Here is a 24,111-nt window from a genome sequence, read left to right as displayed (position 1 = left end):
CATACAAGAGGCATACAATGCCACATGAATACAACAACATCATACATAAGAGCAACATCCGACTACGGATGAAACACAAACAGAAGCTCAAATGACATCCACCCTGCTAGCCCAGGCTGCCGACCTGGAACCTATCCCCTGATCGGAGAAGAAGCAGAAGAAGAACTCCTAAACAAGCAAACATCACTCTCGCGTCATGATCATCGCAAAACATGTACCTGCAACTGTTGTTGTAGAAATCTGTGAGGCACGAGGACTCAGCAATCCCATTACCATGGGTATAAAGACTAGCAAAGCTTAATGGGTAAGGAAAGGATAGGTCGTGAGTTGCAGCAGCGACTAAGCATGTATGGTGGCTAACATACGCAAATAAGAGCGAGAAGAGAAGCAACGGAACGGTCGTGAAACTAGCAATGATCAAGAAGTGATCCTGAACTCCTACTTACGTCAAACATAACCCAAAAACCGTGTTCACTTCCCGGACTCCGCCGAAAAGAGACCATCACAGTTACACACGCGGTTGATGCGTTTTATTTAAGTCAAGTGTCAAGTTCTCTACAACCGGACATTAACAAATTCCCATCTGCCACATAACCATGGGCACGGCTCTCGAAAGTTTATACCCTGCAGGGGTGTCCCAACTTAGCCCATTATAAGCTCTCACGGTCAACGAAGGATATTCCTTCTCCCGGGAAGACCCGATCAGTCTCGGAATCCCGGTTTACAAGACATTTCGACAATGGTAAAACAAGACCAGCAAAGCCGCCCGAATGTGCCGACAAATCCCGATAGGAGCTGCACATATCTCGTTCTCAGGGCACACCGGATTGTCCAAACTTCTGGTAGGCCAGCCCAGAGTTGCCCCTGGTGACCACCGGCGGCTGACAGGTTGGACCAACACTCAGAGGAGCACTGGCCCGGGGGGGTTAAAATAAAGATGACCCTCGGGAGCGTGACTCCCTAGGGAAAAGAAATAGGTGATAGGCAAATGGTAAAACCAAGGTTGGGCCTTGCTGGAGGAGTTTTATTCAAAGCGAACTGTCAAGGGGTCCCCATAACACCCAACCGCGTAAGGAACGCAAAATCAAGGAACATAACACCGGTATGACGGAAACTAGGGCGGCAAGAGTAGAACAAAACACCAGGCATAAGGCCGAGCCTTCCACCCTTTACCAAGTATATAGATGCGTTAATTAAATAAGAGAATATTGTGATATCCCAACAAAATTCATGATATCCATGTTCCAACATGGAACAAACTTTATCTTCACCTGCAACTAGCAACGCTATAAGAGGGGCTGAGCAAAAGCGGTAACATACCCAAACAACGGTTTGCTAGGAAGGGTGACAAGGGTTAGAGGTTCATGGCAATTTGGGAGGCTTGATAAACAGGTAATAGGTAGCGCAACATAGCGATAGAACGAAGCGACTAGCATAGCAATGATAGTAATGAGATCTAAGGTGACGGTCATCTTGCCTGAAATCCCGCTAGGAAGAAGAACGAGTCCATGAAGAAGATGAAGGCACGAAGACGAACCAAGCGTAGACGAACGAATCCTCACGATCGCAACGAAATGGAACTATCGAGAAGCACACAACATGGTAAACACACCACACATGAACAAGGCATGATGCTCAATCAAGTATGATGCATGACAAAGCTATATGATACTACTCATGGCAAGAGATGATGCATACAAGAACAACACATCAAACAAGTTTAAATGAGGCCGGAAGCAAGAAAGATGCCTTCGAAAGAAAAGCTCTTCCCCTCAACGACACAGCACATTTTCTCCGGTAAGTCCTCATATGCAAATTTCGAAATTGGTCCAGACTGAATAAACCTTATGCTCAAGTTGTTAAACAGCAAGTTAAGATGCACCAAGATGATCTACACGAAATTCTAGTCAAGTTACATGCAAAGTTCATTAGATTCGGAGCTACGACCTAGAAGATATGAGCAAAACAAGTTAAACATGGCATTGATGCAAAATGCATTCAAACATCAAGCAAACACATTTAAAACATGGATCCAACAAGGTAACATGAATCTACATGCAATTCTAAGCAAGGTTGATATAGAGCATGCTCAAAACGGAGCAACGGTGCAACACATACACTCCAAACAAGATATAACAACAATCTGTCCAAAACAGCGACTAGGCATCTTGCAAGCATCGAAACAATATGCCACAGAACCCCAACATGATAAAAAAAGGCATGGACATGATGTACAGATCAAGCATGAAAAAACATGAACACTGAGCGATCTCCAGAAATCACTAGAACATGCTCAAAAGGACATGGCAAGATTGCAAATAATAACAGATTCACAGACTGCAGAAATCACTGGACATGGCAGAAATAACATCAGGTTACAAAGTTTAGAGCTATCAAACAACATGCTACAGGAACATATCATAGCAAACAAAGGCATGGCGTCAATTTACTAATTTCCTAGAACAAAAGTCCCTTACTGATCACGAGCCAAAAAGGCACAGAAGATATGATGGCACCCATGTAAACATAGCAAGTTTCATAAACAGATTCAGACTTGGTGAAAATAACAGGACATGGCAGAAACAATGATAAGTAGGCATGTTGGTGAGCTTGAACCACTCACCACAGAGCAATTCATGGCATGTGAAGTAAACCAACAGTAATAAGACGTGTTCATGAAGCTAAGCATGGCAATAGCAAGTTTATAGGGTACATGGATCACTAGCAAAGCACATGGCAAAACTGAATCTTCATGTTAACAGGCTGACAGCAACATTATTTAGCAACTTTGGAGCAAGATTGCAACAAGCTACAGCAGGTTATAAATGCAACCAAGGGCATGGATGGATAGAGCATAACATTAAAAACAAAAGATCCTCAGTGAACATCTCCAGATTATGCATAGAATGACTTCTAGCAGCAGGTTTACATGGCATCACAACATAACAGACTCGGACAGCAGAAATGACTTAAGTCACAGAAATCAGCAACATCACGGAGGCTACTTTGCATGCTTGTGCTAGTCACCACATAGATCCTAAAAATACAGGACAATCACCACTGTAAAGATGGCATGATGTAGATCAAAACACATGTAGACATCAAGCTCATGGGATGCACACACAAAATGCAATGAAAAAGACAAATCACCAAGTTCTAATAACAGACAACAGTTAACAGCATATAGCACTCTTACAACATGTTCATCAAAATGTTCATCAACGATGATTTGGGTGGGGGCGACGGGGAGCCAGGTGGCGTCGCGGGATAGGCTGGCGGCGGCGGTTGGTGGCGGCTCAGCCTATGGCTGGCTGCTACGTAGCGCGGGTGAGGTGGAGGGCGGCGGCGCAGGTGAGGTGGCGGCGACAAGTGACGGCGGGGCAGCGGTTCGGCGCGGAAATGGAGGAGGGTGGCGGCGGCGCTGGATCCGAGGGGGAGGGGGTTAGGGTAGGTTAGGCCCAAAATGGCAGGTTAGGGGGGTTTAAATAGGCAGGGGGTCTAGGTTAGGGGGATTTCATCCGTTTTCGGACCGTTCGATCGCCATCGGACGGCTCCGGAGCGGAGAGGGACTAGGAGAGGGGTCGGTGGGCTGTGAAGAGAGGGCTTGGGATGAGGGGAGAGAAGAGAAGTGCAGCCTGGCAACTATTTCCGGAGACCGAAAACGTCCGACGAAAGACCGGCTATACTGCCGCTATAGTTATCCATTGGGGCATCAAACGGACTCCGAATGCGATGAAACTTGACAGGCGATCTACCTACACTATAATAAGACCGCACGCCAAGTTACATCCCATTCCAAGAACATTTTTATGCCACTTATAAAATAATATTTCGGAGGTGCCGCGGGCGCGTGCGAGTGTGGTTGGGCTCAGAATGGACAAAGGAGAGAGCCGGGGGAACCCGAACGGATGCAAGTTTTGAAAAGCATGCATATGCAATGCAGATGATGACATGACAAAATGCAACACGCAAGAAAAAGACATGGCAACGACAGCGAATAATTGGAAGACACCTGGCGCATCGAATCCGGGGCGTTATAGGGTGTCAGAGAGATGTTGGTGCAAATGTCTCCATGCTCAACTCCTATCGCCGCCTTGGTTGAAGGGATAGTCCCATGCTCAACCTCCTCATCCATAATGCCTCCAAAGATGAATGTCGTAGGATGTGGCAAAACATCATTCTCCTCCGAGACCAAAGATAAGGTCTCATGTGCGCTCGCGTAGCTTGACTCGGAGTATGAGTCACATAGGGGCGCCGTCTTCATGTTGTTGAAGAGGTTCGCGCTCGTCGCCGTGGTCGAAGGGGATGGCCCTTGTTCGACCGTCTTGTCACCGTCTTGTTGTTGGAGGCCCATATGATGTGGCACCTCGTAGCTCGTCTCCATGACCGAAGGGAATTTCCCAAGCTCGGACATCTTCCTTGAGGGGCTTCCGAACATGGAAGTGTCGCCCTCACTTGTAGGTGGTCGCCTTGTTGTATAAGATATCGATGTAGGCGAACTCGTGGGAAGTAAGCGAAGATATCATACGTCCAAAGGCGAAGATGCCTTGATAGCACTTGGCGAAGATGCCGAAGTGGTGGTGGTAGCCGTAGCGTCCTCTTGGTGGTGCTTGTCTCGCGGTCTTCTCTTGTGCTCATGAAGGTTGGTCGTAGCTTATGTAGAGCTTGTTGGGACTTGTAGGTTTGTGCATGTTGAGCATCTTCATGATGATGGTGTCGTTGTCGTACTTGAGCTCATAGTAGATGTCATTCATCGTCGTCGTGCACATAATGCTTGGAGGTGACTTGCCCTTCATGACGATGTGGATCACGAATGTGATGATGGTCGCCATGGAGATGTGGACGTGGACGACTTGCGTTTGTATCGCATGGGTGCTCCGAAGATTATCGACTTGCTCGCCGCCGCCTTGAAGATGATGAAGGGGAAGTATACTTGACCAAGGCCCGAATCTCCTCCATCCTTGCATCTTCCTCCTCCTTTTGTGCGGAAAGCTTGGTGTCGAAGTAGTCTCTTGTATGTGCTTCGGAGTGTCGTATGTCGATGGCGAGGTTGTTGATGCGCTCTCACAATCTTGATTGTGCACCTTGCATTTGTTGTTGTAGATCGAAGATGGATGCTTTGGTGATGTAGTTGTTCGCATCGTCGTTGTTGTCGAAGACCGGAGATGAAATCACTTGCCTATCCATCACAAGACTCGAGCAAATATGAGTGGGAGAAAGAGAAGAACTATACCAAATGTACCTTGACCGATGTTGAAGATGGATCAATGATCACTCAATAATGTAACAAGGAAATAGCACAATTGGTACCGATCTTGTCAATTTCTCACACCTACACAAATAAGGCTTATGGTGGAGCTCAGTGAGGATAGTGGCAAAAAAAATTGATGTGAAAGAGATTCACAAATTCGCAAATGAAACAAGTAGACCAATAGCAATATGTGGCACACGGAAACACACACACGGGTAGATAAATGGGGTCGTGCAACCAAGGAATGAGCTCAAAATGTGGAATCCACGGAAAATTCTCTTGTTGCACAACTCTAGAGAGACGCTAGCACGATTGCTCAATAGGCAGATACGACACTTGTGCACAACCTATAGGAGACAAAAATGGAAGGACTTCTATCCCAATAATGCTATGTATATGTGGTTCCCAGTGTTTCTCTCAAGATGATCGGATATGACAATCTTATATGCAATGTGGTATGATGCTATGGCACTTGCTTATAAGCTTCTTTGCTCTCTCTATTTCTTTGCTTAGAAGCTTTTTTTTGTATGGCCACTTTGCGAAATGCACAAACCAAGATAGCAATTGTGTATATGCGGGAACAATCTTTTGGCACACGAGATGATATGATGGTACCAATATGATATGGTATGTATGCAATGGAAGGGCGGATCGATGATCACTAATGTGCACAAGTAGCGTGGCCTGGCAATACTCAAATGGCTAGTCTCGATGGGCAAGTGACGCAAAATGGGCTAGGGGTTATCAATGCAATGGCAAGGGGAATATACAATGGTGTTGTAACATCCCAAAATTCTAAATTTTGAAATGTTATATTAAATAAATAGTTTTGATTGATTGTGGTGTGGTTGCTTGTGTGAAATTTAGTGAAATTTGAAACTTTTTGAAAGTTAAATGAGAGGGAATAAAAGGACTTTCCCAAACTTTCACCTTGCATTTATAATCTCCATGAATTCAAATTTATTTCATCACAAAACCCTAGAGTGAAGATGATATGACTTCTTCCATTTAATTAAATAAAAAAGGGTTTTTGAAAAGGTTTGAATTCCATTTGAAAATATTTCAAATTCAGAAACTTTATGCAACTCAATGAGTTTCATGAGAGAAGATAAAATGACATCTTCAAATGCTAAGAAAGAGAGTTGGACGTTTCAAAGAATCAAATTGAAAGTCCCTTTGAAGTTATTTTGAAAACCCACTTTCAATTTGGAGTTATTTGGTTTTTATTCAAATTATTTTTATCCAAAAATAAAATATATGGAAAATAGGGTAAAATGATTCCCTACAGTAGAAAAACGGAGAGAAATGAGCTTGGAATTATTTTTGTATTTTAAAAATATTTTTATTTGGATTTAAATGAACTAGTAGCACTGGTTGCTTTATTTAAATTTTTGTGGAACTTATTTGTCGCTAAAAAAATGTTCATGTTTTAGAAAATATTTTTCTGAAAATTTTGATATATAATATGCCTATATAAAATTCTAGTTTCATTATTCAGTTTTTCCTTTTCTCTTTCTATTAAAAAAACAAACTGCGCATGCGCCTGGAACTAACTGTCGCCCACGTGCGCAGCATAGTGGCATCGGGCGCCCCATCATTTGTTTTCATCTCTCCTACATGGGCCAGGCCCAGCCAACAATTTCCTTCTCAGATTTTTTTTCTTTTTTCTTTTTCCTTTGGCCGAATAAAAAAACTGCAGCGTGCGCGCGGCCGGCCCGTGGTGCTTTTAGCCCATGCGATTCCCTTCGTTTTATTTGTTCGTCTATGTTTAGTCCTATATTGCCTAGCCTTTGATCCATAAGTCTCTTTTCCACCTATAAATATAGACCTATAAAGCCTCCAAAAATCATCCGATTCGGGTTAAATCAATATTTTGGTTTGACTAGATTCACTAAAGAAAAATATATTTCTTCTCTCCGGCGGGAATTCTGAAAGTCGTCTCCTCTCTCTGAAGTCGTCTTTTCTCTACCTTACAAAGGTATCTTTCTTTGTATTTTTATATATATACTCCCGTAGCTTATTATTTCTAGACTAGTACGATAAGATAATTAGATTACCAATTAATCTCTATATTTATACATTAGACCTAGAATTATTTTAGTCGTAACTATTTTTGTTCCGTAAAACAGCTTGGCCTTGATTTTTCAAATAGCCATAACTTTTTACTCGTTCATCCAAATTATTGCTTATGTGTGGTTATAATTGCATGCTTACGATAGATTGAACGGAGTGTGACGAGTAGAACAATCAGGAGTTATGAGTGCGAAGAATCTTCATCAACAGTACGAGGCAAGTTCATACTTTGATCATACCCTTTATTACCCAGTTTTTATGCATTAGTTTCAACCCTCAAACATTGCATGAGTAGGATTTGGTAACTTGTGAATATTTGGGAAGTAGTTGTTGAGGTAGGAACCCATTGTCTTTTATCAACCATGGGATTATACGTTATGCTTATACTGCTTTGCTATGCTCGTAGACGTGGATTGGTATGTGAGATTCATGAAAGTTGCGAGAGTATATTTAACTAAGGGAAACTTAAGGTGGCTACTTTAATACACATCTGGGTGGATTGGTTGGGGCACCCTGGGATATACCAGTGGCTTGCTCGGGCACCTGGGGTTATACCAGTGTTGTCCTAAGAGATCCCGGGGTACCCGTGTGATCGTCCTATGGAATGCCACCTAGGCTCAAAGGGATCATAAGATTATTCATGCTAGAAACTTCCGTGTGCAGCCACAAGCCATTATGGGCTCTGGCATAGTTGAGTAAGTTGTGGGAAACTTTTCCATGATAAGCTAGCAGATGTAGGGGATTGTAGGTGTACCAGCCTATCTATCGGTTAAGGGGACCTCTTCAGAAAGACTGTGTCTCGATCATCCGGTTCTCAAACATCAGGCAGTGCGAGGAATTCAACGGAAGAGATCGAGTCTTGTGGGGAAAAGTGCGCAAATGTCTGCAGAGTGTACAAACTATTCATGAATAGCCGTATCCCCGGTTATGGACATTTTGAGTATCTGGTATTTGAATTATTGATGGATCTCATCACTCTATTTAATGAAATTATTGGGTTATTAATGATTTGGTGATTTTTGGATTGAGTTTGGGTTACCTTCTCAATATGGGTAATTGAACTTAGTAGTAAATAAAATTTATTCCTTTGTTGTAGGGAAAAATGGCTTTATGCAAATGTTAAACTTAGAGTCTCCACCAGCCAAATATGCATGTAGTGATAGCTATTATTCATCATTGCTCTATGGTGTGAAATTGCCAGTACATTCAATGTACTGACCTACATGGCTGCAACGTCTCATGTTGCAGGAATCTTACGACGAGTAAGTGATACGTTAGGGTTATGATGTCTACACTCAACTTTGTCGTTGGTGTTGTTGGGAACTCCACAACTTTGATGTTACTTCCGCTATATGAATTGAGGTAATAGTATTTACGTTACTTTATACATGTGATTTACCTCTGTTATAAATCCTCGAGTACTGTGTGTGTCAGCATACCGATCCAGGGATGACACTTAAGCACAGAGACTTCGATCCATTCGGGTCGGGTCGCTACAGGTGTCGTCGAGGTTACCGTCCTTGCCGATGATGAGTGGCGGTGTTCTTGATGTAGAACCGTTCCTAATTAGCCGAAACACCTTAGGAAACGGAAAAACCGTGAACTCAAAATCTCAAATGTCAAATGTCAAAATGGTGGTAGCGGGAATGCGGTGGTGGTTGCAGAAGCTCAATGGGATTATAGAAATGTAATGATGGGTTTTGGAGTATGCAATGCATAAGTGGAGGTTATGGTGGTGGACTATACACGGTGTCGGAGTTGGAAGCACGGTCCCTAAGTAGCCGAAACACCTTAGGAGACACAACTCACAACATAACCAAAATTGGGTTAAGTTGGGGTGGCGGAAGTGTATGGTGGGCAAGCCTATGCGGAAGTTATGGTGGTGGTTGATGAAGAAGCAATCGTCCCTAAGTAGCCAAAACACCTTAGGAGACTCGAATCACAACTCAAACAACCTCAAATTCTATGGGGAACAAAATTGGTTAGGTTGCGGAAGGCTATGGTGGTTTTGCGTAAGTTATGGTGGAAGCCCTAGCCAAAGATGCCAAAGTTCCGAAAATTTGATGGAGTCAAATGGTAGTGGTAGTATTTTTGTGAGACGGGGGATGTTAATAGCTTCAAAACGAGCTAAAGAACGTCAAAATCGGACTCCGTATGAATTAGTAATGGACAAAACGGTGAAACGGGACACACTGAATTCCCAAGGGCCGGACATCTGGGGTCGGGGCCGGATTTCCGGGACCTGATGTCCAGAACCGCGCGCGAAATTGCGCTCCAGGAGCTGGATGTCCGGGGGGCAGATGTCTGGGGCTCTGGGCCGGATGTCGGAGCTCTAAATCCGAGGATGAACTCGAGGAACTCGATTTTGGGGGCGGAAATTGATGATTTTGGAGGCAAAATTGGAGAGATTTCATGGATGGAAAGTGGGGAAAATTCGGGGAAAGCTAGATCCACTCGTAACAAAGCAACTCCATGGATCAAATCTAACAAAACTTCATCACACCAACAAATCATAAAAAAATTAGGGGGCAATTTTTGTGGGGAATTTTCGAATTTGGGACAAAATCAGCAAAACAATGCTAGAAAACGAAGAGGGGAGGCTACGAAATCGTGATCAACGTGGCTCATGGTACCAAGATGATGTAGGGTGGAACCCTAGAGGGCCGATCTTTCACGAAAGGAGTGGATCCCAACGAGGAACACGAAGAACACGAGGGGAAACACGAGGGAAAACACGAGAGAATCACTCAAACCAACAAGATTTGGTCACGCATATGCTAGATCCTAGAAACACAAAGAGATACACGATCCGAATCCAACAAAGGACGATACAAGTGGTAACTAGTTCATCTCCGTGAGGAGGTCTTGAGGGGTCTTCCCATGAAGGGGTCTTGAATCCAAGGTGGATCTTCTCCGAAGAGGGAGCGGCTCTTTCGATGGAGTAGATCCGGATGGATGAGCGAGGCTCTATCTCACATATGAGCTATCACAACACTAACCCTAACTAGGAGGAGGAGGGGGTCTATATATAGTGCCAGCCCATGAAGGGGTAAGTGACAGGGGGATACACGGGCCCTTGGCCCAATCTCTGCGCACAGGCGGGTGCCGGATGTCCGGGCTGGGGGCCGGATGTCCTGCGGCTCATGAAGAGCCGGATGTCCGGGCTGGAGTTGCCCGATTCTTCTACTCTATGGATAGCGTGAGCTGTATTTCCGGGCAGGCGCCGGATGTCCGGCCCATCGCGGGGCGCCGGATGTCCGGCCGCTGTAGAGTCGCCTGGCGTCTGTCTCTCTCTAGTCTTCTTCTGGTTGGTGGTGCCGGATGTCCGGGCTCCTGCCGGATGTCTGGCCGCTGTAGCTCCGCGGCGACTCCACTTGAGGCACTTCTTGATCCGCTTCTGTGTGGACTTGTCCATGCTTCGAGCATCTCCAGGGTCATCTCCTCAGTTCTGAGCACACGTAGTGTCTTTGCATGAGGTAGCAACCATGTCTCGCATGAATGGAAAGGGGAGCATTTAGGAGCGGGTTCACCTTGTGTCCAATGGCGTATGCTTGAGGTCTCGTCATATGGGCACTTGGGGCTTGAGGAGTAGTCGTAGTGTACATGGGGATGATCATAGGATGCTCCGCATCAAGATCCCCCCCTATGGTGGTGGCTAAGTTATATTTATAGTGGCCTCGGTCCTCTTCCTCCAAAACGAAGGCGGGAAGGGATCCCACAATGGCCAAGTTTGAAGGGAGACAAGTAGTACATGTTCTCCTGACGAAAGGTGGTCTTCGCCAGCAATGCTTCTGGTCATGACGCCATGGTGGGCTCAGTGATGACATTCGTCCTGCCGTCCTGGCAGTCTTGGTCTTGTTGCACGGGAATGGAAACCTTTGGCTGATTCATCGGGACTCCGCGCCTGTGCTTGCCTCCTTAGCACCAAAGAGGAAACCTGCTGCTCTGCGCCCGCTGGTGCCCACCTGGCCTTGGTCGTCACGGCTTGCGTCATCCGGACCTCATGAGAGGGGCGTTTGCATAGGAATCTCCGCTCATCAGGAGCCAGCCCGACGAGGCCGCTCCCTCCAGAGTTCTTGACGTCGCCCGCCTCGTGAAGCTTGGCCCCTCGCGAGGGTCTTGTCTTGAAGTTGATGAAGATGGGCCGTATCGGGCCGTTGAAGGAGCCACGCCATGGGCCGCAGGTAGGCAAGTCTGGGTACCCTGGTTCCCAGAACACCGACAGAGTGTCACGGGTAGAACTTGCGGAGGTGCTGGATGTTCCAAGCGTTCTGCACGGGGACCCCGTCCTCCGACTCCAGGCGCGCGGCACCAGGCCTGGAGACACGGGCGACCCTGAACGGGCCCTCGCCACAAGGGCGAGAGCTTGTGAATTCCCTCTGTTGTAGGGTGAAACCCTAGGTGAGATTTTCACACTTGGAGGGGGGAAAAGTGATGAACACACAAGAACACAGGAAGAGAATCACTCAAACAAACCCAAATAACACATCCACTAGAGAAGCATACATGAGATCCACAAGTATACTAGAACAATTCAAGGAAAATAGCACTAGTGTAGAGTTCTTCCCACTCCAAGGAGATGAGGTCATGATATTGAACTTCTCCAAGAGGAGGCCTTGATAATCCACAAGGATTATTCCCAAAGAGGGGTCTTGATCTTCAAGAGGAGGGGATACAAGGAGCAAAGCCCTCTAGTGTCTATCAAATACTTTGCTAACCCTAGAAATGAGCTAGATGAGGAGTACTTATAGCCTAGGGACGAATTGGGGGGGCGGGGGTACAAGGGTCATTATGCCCATAGTGCACGCGGGCACAGCCGGAGGTGTCCGGGCACCCGGGGTAAAGGGGACCGGGCACCCGGGGGTCGCTGGGATATGAGGAGGCCGGGCACCCGGTGGTGAAGTCCGCGCACCCGGGGTAGCGCCAAGAGAGTCGTCGGGCACCCGTGGGCTAAGGGTGCAGGCACCCGGGGGTCGGGGTGCAGGCACTCGGTGGTGAATGCCCGGGCACCCGGGGTGGTCAGGGGCCGCGCCCAGTTGGTGCCGGGGGTCCATGCACCCGGGGCATAGGAGGTCGGGCACCCGGGGTGGTCCGAGGCCTCCGATGCTTCGCGTCTTGGGGTCCTTCTTCCTCCTCCTTCTCCCTTCTTGGATGGTGGAGATGATTAACCTTTATGTATGTGAAGTAGATGCCGCACATGTCACTTGCCGAACGGACTCTTGACATGGTGATGTCCGTAGGATGCTCCACATCATCCCCTCCCCCTTGGGAAAGATTCGACCTCGGATCGAAAACCAAATCACCATGGGAAAGAGATGGCGTCGCCGTGTAGAAGTGAACGTTCACCAAGTACTCATAGTCTTCAAGCTCGAAATGGGCACTATCCAATGTCACACCGTCTAGTGATTCCTTAAAAAGGAGGACGAACAACAAACACTTGGAAAAACAAATGTGGTTAGCATTAGTGCAAAACCAAGCATTCAAGTGGTGATTCACCGTACAAGTGTTGTTATCATGCATAGCATATGGTGTAACAAAGGATTGTGACATGGCATGAAAGCACATAAATTGAGCACAATCAAGGTCATCATGGAAACAAGCATGTAAATGTATGCCATCAACCGCATGAAATGATCAAGTATGAATCATGGGTGACTCAACATACACAAGCATAGAAATCAAGTCGTGCAAGCTAGTAGTGGGAAGATGCAACATACTAGAAGAAATCATGGCAATCATGTCATGTGAGCAAATAGTGAGCATATATAATGCACATGACATATCACAAGCATGAAAGCAAGATATGACTAATATATCATCATTGCGTTGGCAAGAAGTCCTATGGAAATAGCAATGGGACATGCTCCCAACACAAGAATGAACAATAGCATTAGGTACAAGGTAAACATGGTAATAGCGACAAGGATCTCCACCAAGCATGCAAATACACATAGAAGTAAGAGAATGGTGAATCATGGGTAAATGCAAGCGAGGGTCACAATTGCATGGCAAGGGCGTAGAAGCAAGCATAACATGCAAAGTGAACACGATAAAATGGCCATAAGGTGAAAAGTGGTATAAAGCCCATAGCCACGTGAGAGCCAAGTAAAAGAGTGCGTGTAGTCCTTGCGCGAAGGGAACGATAGTAAGGATAGTCCACGGAATCCCAAATGATCGTTGCTCTCAAGAGCTCGTTTCGTCAACTCATGGGATTGTGAGGTTGACGAGTATTCGTGAGTACCTACACGAAACAAAGGCTAGGGAAAATTGTGTGTGCGTGGTATACGTACACATCATCCATTATGATGCACACATGTATTTGTTGGTTAGCACAAAATATCCAATGCTCAAATAAATGAGTAGCACGAAATAGAAACATGTCATCCATCATGCAATGATAATTATTGTGTTCAACATGATTGAGACACAAATTATAGCAAGTATGTGGCACAACAATAGCATTTTTATTCATGGGATGCATATGGTGCTCACAATCACGGGGATCATGCAATTCATATGATGTAGAAAAATCTTCTAATGGGTATGAGGAAACTATGGGGGTATTCTCATGAGCAATAGCGGAAGCATAATATGGGGAAAAGTGACAACATGGCAAACAATGCATGTCCGAAGCTAGGTGGTCATGGCATGGCATATGAGACAAATGATGCAAAGGAAGCATATCAATATCATCACAAGAAAAACAAATGTCAATAACCATGGGCTTTTCATCTATGCCATATGTGCAAATTGGGTTTATTTTAATGGTATATGCATAGTCACTGCGATGAGATTGCAAATAAGACATACGATTGAACTCATGCCTGGCATATGACAAGTCTAGCGGATTGTCAAACATGATGTGACCAAGAGAATTATCACAAGAAATCCTATGTAACATGGCATCACCACTAATAGGCTCCACATGGAAATCATCAAACCCATCATAAATGGACAAATCATCGCATGGGGAAATCATACTAGCATGAAGCATGATAATAGGTGGATCAACATCATGCAAGCAATCAATGTCAAGAATGTCCACTAGTGGGACTAGAGCATCGCCATCACCTATGTTACCTTTGTCATTCCACTCATGTGGTGTAAGTGAGGTGTCAAAGACCAAATCGTGGCCAACGTCATCATTGTGATGGAACCATGTTGTAACGCCCCGGATCCGATGCGCCAGGTGTCTGCCAGTTATTCGCTGTCGTTGCCATGTCATTTGCTTACGTGTTGCATTTTGCCATGTCATCATCTGCATTTCTTATCATGTCATCATGTGCATTTGCATACGTGTTCGTCTCATGCATCCGAGCATTTTCCCCGTTGTTCGTTTTGCAATCCGGCACTCCTATGTCACCCGGCGCCCCCTTTTGTCTCTTTCCATGTGCGGGTGTTGAACGTTCTCGGAATGGGGCGGTACTTGCCGAGTGGCCTTGGTCTAGCACCGACAGACCGCTCGTCAAATTTCGTCGCATTCGGAGTCCGTTTGATAGCCCAACCGTTGAACTTATAGCGGTACCGCTGCCGGTACCTGCGTCGGATGTTTCGGTCTCCGAAACCGTTGCCGGGCTGCATTTCATCTCTCTCCTCTCAGCTCAAGCCTCTCTCTCTCCGCCCACCTAGGCCCAGCCTACCCCTCCTCGCGTCCGGAACCGCCCGATCGCGATCGGAGAGCTCCGAAACCCCTCCTAACCCTAATCCTAACCCCCCTTCCCTATATAAACCCCTCCCATGCCATTTTGGGCAGGCCCTAGCCTCCCCTAACCCCCAGCCGCAGCTATCCCCCTCCTCCTCGGGATCTCCGCCGCCTTCCCCTCGTTTTCCGGCGCCGGCCACCTCCACCGCGCCACTTGGCAGCTCCCCATTGGCCAGCCGCCACCGCGCCATCGCCCTCCTCCACTCCCCGCTCGCCAGCTGTCCTCCCCACGCCTCCCAGCCACGCGGCCCGCCGAGGCCCATCGCGGGCCCGCTCGGCCCGACTGTGCCGCCGCCGCGCGCCCGAGGCCCCCTGCGCCCCGTTCCCCGCGCCCTAGCGCTGCGCCGCCCGACTCCCCGTGTGCGCCGCCGCACCTCACCCTCCGTCGCCGCGCTACCCTCCTCGTCGACCGGAGCCCCGCCGCAACCTCTCGTCACCGGCGCCGCCCCTGCAGGATCCCGTCGCCGGCGCCTTTCCCCGTCGACTAGCGCCCGAAGGCCGCCGCCGCCACGTCCACACCTCCCGTCGCTCTCCAGCGCCGCCCCACGAGCTTCATCGAGCTTCCGCCGCCGGGAATGGATGGATCCGGCCGGGATCCGCCAGATCCGGACATCCCCGGCCTCCGCCCCTCGCCGGAGCACCTCCCCATCGCCGTTGACCGCGGGTCACCGCCGCCCCAGTCCCTGCTCGGGGTCGATCCAGGAGGACGACGCCCGCAAGCCGCGTCGACCCCGCGTGGGCCGGCCTCACCTCCAAGGCCCAACCGGCGTCATCGGCCCGGTCCACGTCCCCAGTGCCGGCCTGCCTCCTCCCTCGTCGTGGGCCAAAGCCCAGGGTGAGCCGCCCCCCTATCCCATGCCCTGGGCGTCATTTAGCTATATGTCGCTCATCTGTTTTTTTTTTCTGTTTTTGACCAAGTCCTAGACTTTTCCATCTCATGTGCACTTGTTTGACCTAGCGTAACTTTCTGCTCGTAGATCCATTTTGCATGTATAATAAGTCAAATTGTTCGTCTCGTGATGCTCTTCATTTTGTTCCATTGCACCATGTTCATTAGTGGTCATCTTGATGCCCAAATCTCTGTTGGAAGAGGGCTATTTGCTGTTATTCTCTGGTTCTTAACAGAACTTGGAGATTTGTCATTTTTGTATCATTTAATCTGTGCATCTTTTGGGCATGAGCTCTACATGTGTTTTGAAGTATGCCATGCCATCTTTCCAGTGGTGTATGCCATGTATTTTTGTGATCTCTTTGGTGACTAGCACAAGCATGCAAAGTAGACCCCGTAATATTTCTGATTTCAGGGACAGTGATTTCTCTAAGTCCTTGTCTGCTGTAATTTTGTCGCCATGTAAACTTGATGCTACAGAGAGATCCATGCATAATTTGGAGATGTTCAGTAAGCATGTTTTGTAGATATTGTTGTAATTGATCCATTCCTGCAGTTGTTTGCAATTATGAAGTGCCATAGCATGACCCAATCTTGCTCTACTTTTGCTATAAAATATTTCTGGCAGATCGTTTACGTGTTATTCATTTTTGCCAAGCTTATTGTAGTTGATCCATACATGCTATGTTATTGTTCTTGCCATGGTTAGCTTCATAAACATGCCATCTTGCTATAGGTATGCTTTTTTTGTCATGAATTGCTCTATAGTGAGTGCATCAAGCTCACAAAGAGGCCTACATATTATTATTTCTGCCATGCTCTGTTTTCTGCTAAGTCTGAAACCTGATAACGAAACTTGCTATGTTTACATGCTTGCCATCATATCTTCTGGTCCTTTTTGGCTTATGGTCATGAAGGGACTTTTGTCATATGCTTTGAGTAGATTCATGCCATGCCTTTCTTTGCTATGTTAAGCTCCTGTAGCATGTTGATTTCGTGCTCTGAACATTGCAACCTGATGTTATTTCTGCCATGCCCAGTAATTTCACCAAGTCTGTGAACCTGTTATTATTTGCAATCTTGTCATGTCCTTTTGAGCATGTTCTAGTGATTTCTGGAGATAGCTCATTGTTCATGTTTTGTTGTGCTTTACCTGTACATCATGCCCATGCCTTTTGTTTTCATGTTGAGTTGCTGTAGCATATTGTTTTGATGTTTGCTAGATGCATAGTTGCTGTTTTGGACAGATTGTTGCTATGTCTTGTTTGGAGTGTATGTGTTGCACCGTTGCTCCGTTTTGAGCATGCTCTATATGAAACTTGCTTAGTTTTGCATGTAGTTCCATATTATCATGTTGCATCCTTGTTTTGAGGTGTTTGCTTGATGTTTGTATGCATTTTGCGTCAATGCCACGTTTAACTTGTTTTGATCATATCTTCTAGACCGTAGCTCCGAATCTAATGAACTTTATATGTAACTTGACTAGAATTTCGTGTAGATCATCATGGTGCTCTTAACTTGCTGTTTAACAACTTGAATATAAGGTTTATTCAGTTCTGGACCAATTTCGAAATTTGCATATGAGGACTTACCGGAATTGTTATATGTTGTTTCCGGCCTCATTTAAACTTGCCATGATGTGTTGTTCTTGTATGCATCCTCTCTTGTCATGAGTAGCTTCATATAGCCTTGTCATGCATCATTCTTGATTGATCATCATGCCTTGTTCATGTGTGGTGTGTTTACCTTGTTGCGTGCTTCTTCTCGATAGTTCCCGTGTCGTTGCGATCGTGAGGATTCGTTCGTCTTCGTGGCTTCATCTTCTTCATGGATTCGTTCTTCTTCCTAGCGGGATTTCAGGCAAGATGACCGTCACCTTGGATCTCATTACTATCATTGCTATGCTAGTTGCTTCGTTCTATCGCTTTGCTGCGCTACCTATTCACTTGTTCCTCAAGCCTCCCATTTTGCCATGAACCTCTAACCTTTGTCACCCTTCCTAGCAAACCATTGTTTGGCTATGTTACCGCTTTGCTCAGCCCCTCTTATAGCGTTGCTAGCTGCAGGTGAAGATGAATTTTGCTCCATATTGGATTATGTTTATGTTGGGATATCACAATATCTCTTATATTATTAATGCATCTATATATTGGTAAAGGGTGGAAGGCTCGGCCTTATGCCTGGTGTTTTGTTCCACTCTTGCCGCCTTAGTTTCTGTCATACCGGTGTTATGTTCCTTGATTTTGCGTCCCTCACACGGTTGGGTGATTTATGGGACCCCCTCGATAGTTCGCCTTGAATAAAACTCTTCCAGCAAGGCCCAACCTTGGTTTTACCATTTATCCAGCCTATTTCTTTTCCCTAGGGAGTCGCTCTCTCGAGGGTCATCTTATTTTAAACCCCCCGGTCCAGTGCTTCTCTAAGTGTTGGTCCGAACTGAGTAGACTGCGGGGCCCCCTCGTGGAAACTCGAGGTCTGGTTTTACTCCTTGGATGTCTCATGTGGTGTAAATGAGGTGTCAAAGACCAAATCATGGTCAACGTCATCATTGTGATGGAACCATGTGGGGGGTGCATCATAGTCCACCATGGCCATCATCTTGTCCAAAGGAAGGACGAAGTCGTCGAGGATGGGCGCGTCATAATATATGGGACCTAGCACCAAATGAGAAGACACGATAGAGGTAGAGCTTAAGTTGTTAGAAATCAGAATGGCCTCACATGCCCTATCAACTACCTCACTCTCTCTATGTGGTGGTGGCTCACTCACTCCCTCAAGGTAGGTGCACTCAATGTCACATATGGTGGAGTCACTCAAATCATTCAAGTGGTGGTGGTGGTGGCTCTCCTCACATGGGAATTGGGGCAACTCGTCATAAATGGGGCTAGTGGTGAAGTCACTCTCACTCTCAATATGGTGGCATATGTCTCCATGCTCAACTCCTATAGCCGCCTTGGTTGAAGGGATAGTCCCATGCTCAACCTCCTCATCCATAACGCCTCCAAAGATGAATGCCATAGGAAGTGGCAAATCGTCACTCTCCTCCGAGACCAAAGAGAAAGTCTCATGAGGGGTCTCGTAGCTTGACTCGGAGTATGAGTCCCATTGGGGTGCCGTCTTCATGTTGTTGAAGAGGTTTGTGCTCGACCATCTTGTCGCCGTCTTGTATGAGGCCCATATGATGTGGTACCTCGTAGCTCGTCTCCATGACCAAAGGGAATTTCCCATGCTCGGCCATCCTCCTTGAGGGGCTTCCGAAGATGGAAGTGTTGCCCTCGCTTGTAGGTGGTTACCTTGAACTTGCCGTAGGCATACTTGTGGGAATTAGGCGAAGATGCCTTACGTCCGAAGGCGAAGATGCCTTGATAACACTTGTCGAAGATGCCGAAGTGGTGGTGGTAGCCGTAGCTTCCTCTTGATGGTGACGATGTCGTTGTAGTCGATGGCGCTCTTCGTCGTCATTCACCTTTGGCTTGCGGGCGTCTTGGCAATCATCTCGATGATGATGACGATGCCGCTTGGTACTTTCATCGGATGTTTGCATCGAATATTTTCCACTTGAGCGTCTCTGCCTTGAAGATGACAAGGGGGACGAAGACTTGTAGTTGGCCCACACATGTTGGATGTCATCCATGTGTGCGTCCAACTTCTTGTTGATGTAGTCCCTTTTCCTTGCTTCGGAGTGTCATATGTCGATGGTGAGTCGCTTGATGCGGTCGATGACCGAAGATGATGTGCGTTGCCTATCCATCACAAGTCTCGAGCAAAGGTGAGCAGGAAATGAGAGAACAAAACCAAAGTTACCTTTTCCGAAGATTGAGGATGTATCGAGTATCACTCAATGTAATTCTACAATAGTAGAATTGGTGTCGGGTTTGTTTCTCACACCTACACAAGTAAAGCTTATGGAGGAGCTTGGTTAGGATGGGTGGCACAAAATTTCAAGCAAATGTTAGTCAAGATATCAATAAGGTTGAGAAGATCCACAAAATTGCAAGTAAAGCAAGTAGACCAATAGCAAAGAATGGCACACGGAAACACACACACGGATAGATAAACGGGGTCGTGCAACCAAGGAATGAGCTCAAAATGTGGAATCCATGAAAAGTGCTCGTGTTGCACAACTCTAGAGAGACGTTAGCACGATTGGTCAAAAGACGGATACGACACTTGTGCACAACCTATGAGATGCGAAATATGTCAACTTTCTATCCCAAGTATGCTATATATGTATGATGTTTCGGTGGTTCACACATGATGATACAAGATGATCAATATGGTAGTAAGATATGTAATGTGGCGATGCTATGTCTATTGCTTACAAGATCTTTGTTTTTCTCTTTGTGCTTAAAAGATTTTTTTTCTTTGGCCACTTTTGCAAAATGTTCGAACCGAGATAGCAATTGTGTATGCGGGAACAATCTAGTGACACAATGGATGATATGATGATACCAAGATGAGGTATGTATGCAATGGTAGGTTCGTATTGATGATCACTAAAGTGCACAAGTAGCATCGCCCGGAAATACTCAAATGGCTAGTCTCGATATGGAAGTGACGCAAAATGGGCTAGGGGTTAACAAAGCAATGGCAAGAATGAATGTACAGTGATGGGATACCACGATACCAAGGTGATATAAAGGTTACCATTCTTGCTTACGGTTAGGTTGTAAAAATGGTGAAGGTGGCCGATGTTGAATCCTTGGCGAAGTTGAGCGGCAGTGCTGACGATGTCGAACCATTCCTAGTTAGCCGAAGCACCCTAGGAAATGGAAAAACCGCAAACTCAAAATCTCAAACGAAAAATCTCAAATGGTGATAGCGGAATGCGTTGGTGGTTCCGGAGTTTTCAACGCGGAAGTGGTGGTGGTGGTTGATGAAGAAGCAACCGTCCCTAAGTAGCCAAAACACCTTAGGAGATTAAAGTCACCACTCAAGCAACCACAAATGCTATATGGAATTAAAAATGGGTTAGGTTGCGGAAAGCTATGGTTGTTTTGCGGATGATATGGTGGATGGCCTAGGCAAAGATGCCAAAATGACAAAAAAATTATGGAGTCAAATGGTGGTGGTAGCATTTTTTTGGATGGAGGATGTCAATAGCTACAAAACGAACTAAAGAACGCGAAAATCGGACTCCGGATGAATTAGTTATGGCCGAAACGGTTTTTAGAGCTGGGCTGAAACTCGGGGGTGCGGGCACCCGGGGGTGGGAGGGTGCGGGTGCCCGGGGTGGTCAGGGAGTTGGGCGGAAAATGGCCCGGGGGTCCGGGTGCCCGGGGGTAAGGGGTGCGGGCACCCGGGGTGGTCAGGGGGGTTGGGCAAAAAGTTGCCCGGGGGTGGCCGATTTGGGCGGAAATTTCGTGGAAAATGCAAAATTGGGTGGATTTCTTGGTGGGAAAGGTGGGGATGGTTGGGGAAAGGCTAGATCCACTTGCCAAACAACAAATTCATGGACCAAAACAACAAAATCTCACAAGAACCAACAAATTGCAAGAAATTTTTGTTGGGGGCTATTTTTGTGGGGATTTTTGGATTAGGACGAGAAACAACTAAATCAAGCTAGCAAATGGGGTGTAGGGACTCCACGATGTGAATCAACCTTGCTTGTGATACCAAGATGTTGTAGGGTGAAACCCTAGCTGAGATCTTTTCACACTTGGAGGGGGGTAAAAGTGATGAACACACAAGAACACAGGAAGAGAATCACTCAAAGAAACCCAAATCACACATCCACTAGAGTAGCATACATGAGATCCACAAGTATACAAGAACAATTCAAGGAAAATAGCACTAGGGTAGAGTTCTTTCCACTCCAAGGAGATGAGTTCTTGATGTTGAACTTCTCCAAGAGGAGGCCTTGATAATCCACAAGGATTCTTCCCAAAAAGGGGTCTTGATCTCCAAGAGGAGGGGATACAAGGAGCAAAGCTCTCTAGTGTCTATCAAATACTTTGCTAACCCTAGAAATGAGCTAGATGAGGAGTACTTATAGCCTAGGGACGAATTGGGAGGAAAACGGGGGTACAAGGGTAATGCCCAAAGTGCACGCAGGCACAGCCAGAGGTGTCCGGGCACCCGGGGTAAAGGGGTGCGGGCACTTTAAGGTGAAAGCCCGGGCACTCGGGGTGGTCAGGGGCCATGCCCGGTTGGTGCCGGGGGTCCGGGCACCCGAGGCGTAGGAGGCCGGGCACCCGGGGTGGTCCGAGGCCTCCGATGCTTCGCATCTTGGGGTCCTTCTTCCTCCTCCTTCTCCCTTCTTGGATGGTGTAGATGTTCTCTTGCGCTTGAACTCCTCCTCGTCGTTGATGAAGCTCCGGTAATACCTATGCATGCAGAGAGGGATGTCAAGTAGTATACCATCCTCGAAGGGGTCAAGTGAACACCTGTAAAGGAGATGATTAACCTTTATGTATGTGAAGTAGATATTGCACGTGTCACTTGCCGAACGAACTCTTGAAATGGTGATGTCCGTAGGATGCTCCGCATCACCTTCCCTGGAGAGGACCCGCCTCAGGACGAGGTCTCCGACTTCGAGAGTCCGAGAGCGGACGTTACGGCTGTGGTAACGCCGCAAGGCCTGCTAGTACCTCGTGGCGAGGAGGGAGGCTTGGCGACAGGCTTCCTCGCCGCGCACGAGATCGGTTCCCCGCGCGGCGTCCTGGCGTGCCTTGTCGAATGCCAAGACCCGCGAGGAACCATGTCTGATCTCAAGTGGGAGTACCGCCTCAGCCCCATAGATGAGGAAGAACAGAGTTTCGCTGGTGGGCCTAGTCGCGGCGGCGGGGATGGACCACAACACGGACTGCAGCTCGTCCAGCCAACCCTTGCCGCAAGCCTCCAGCTTCTTCTTGAAGCTTCTAGTCTTGAGGCCCCTGAGGACCTCCGCGTTTGCGCGCTTGGCCTGGTCGTTGCTTTGTGAGTGTGCCACTGATGCGTAGGATATCTGCGTTCCAAGGTTAGCACAATATGGACCTGAAGAGGTTGCTTGTAAACTAGGAACAATTGTCAGTGATGATGCAATTAGGGACGCCAAACCGGCTTACGTGGCCCTTGATGAACTTGACGGCCGAGCCCGCTGGGATGGTGAGCACAGGTTCCACCTCCCCCCACTTGGTGAATTTGTCGATGGCTACGTATAGGTAGCGGTAGCCACCGGCTGCCCGAGGGAACGACCCTAATATGTCTAGCCCCCAGACCGCAAAGGGCCATGAGGGCGGAATCGTATGGAGCCCTTGCATCGGTTGGTGAATTTGCTCGGCGTGGAACTGACAAGCCTTGCAGGACCGAACCAACTCAGCAGCGTCATGAAGTGTCGTGGGCTAGTAGAACCCACTGCGAAACACCTTGCCCACGAGAGTGCGCGACAAAGAGTGGTGCCCGCGGTCTCCCCCGTGGATATCGGCCAGCAGCTCGCGCCCTTGACCTTATGAAATGCATCTCAGTGAGACGTCATTAGGGCACCTACAGTACAGCTTGCCATCCTGCAACCAGTACGCGGTGGCCTGGTGAGCCACACGCTCCGCGTCCTCCTCCTTTTCAGGTAGGGTGCCATGGAGTAGATACGCCTCAAACTCCTGGGTCCAACTGCCCTCCTGGGGCGCCAGCGCCAGGAGCAGGCGGGCTCCTAAGGCCGGGCCACAGGCTAGAGCGCCTAGGGGTGGCACGGGAGCAACTCCTCCTGAGGCAGCATTGTTCCTGATGTCGGGGGCGCGGCTAACAGCCTGAAGAGCCTTTCTTCAAAGACACCAAGGCTTTGGGTTTCGCGGCGTGATGCCCGTTTGGCCATATCTTCTGCTTCCTTGTTCATGCCCCTTGGGACGTGCCGCAACTCCAAACCCAAGAATTGCTTTTCAATTTTACGTACCCCCTCCAGGTATGCCGCCATGTGCTCGTCCTTCGGCTTGTACTCCTTGTTGGAGAAGTTGACAAGGAGCTGGGAATCTCCCTTGATGGTGAGGCGCTTGATCCCTAAGGTGGCCACGGCTTTGAGCCCTCGTACTTCACGATGTTGTTGGAGACCTTCTCGCCGCGCTGAAAGCAAAGTTGGACGGCGTAGTAGAGCTTGTCGTTAGTTGGGGAAATGAGCATGACCCCGGCTCCTGCGCCTTGTCGCGTGAAAGCTCCATCAAAGTGCATGACCCAGCCGTCAGGCGCCTCGTCGCCCGGCGCCAGGGACCGATCCTCATGCAGCTC

This window comes from Aegilops tauschii, chromosome 7 (assembly GCF_002575655.3).
Source record: "Aegilops tauschii subsp. strangulata cultivar AL8/78 chromosome 7, Aet v6.0, whole genome shotgun sequence".
NCBI lineage: Eukaryota > Viridiplantae > Streptophyta > Magnoliopsida > Poales > Poaceae > Aegilops > Aegilops tauschii.
Note: the sequence above shows the minus strand (reverse complement) of the source record.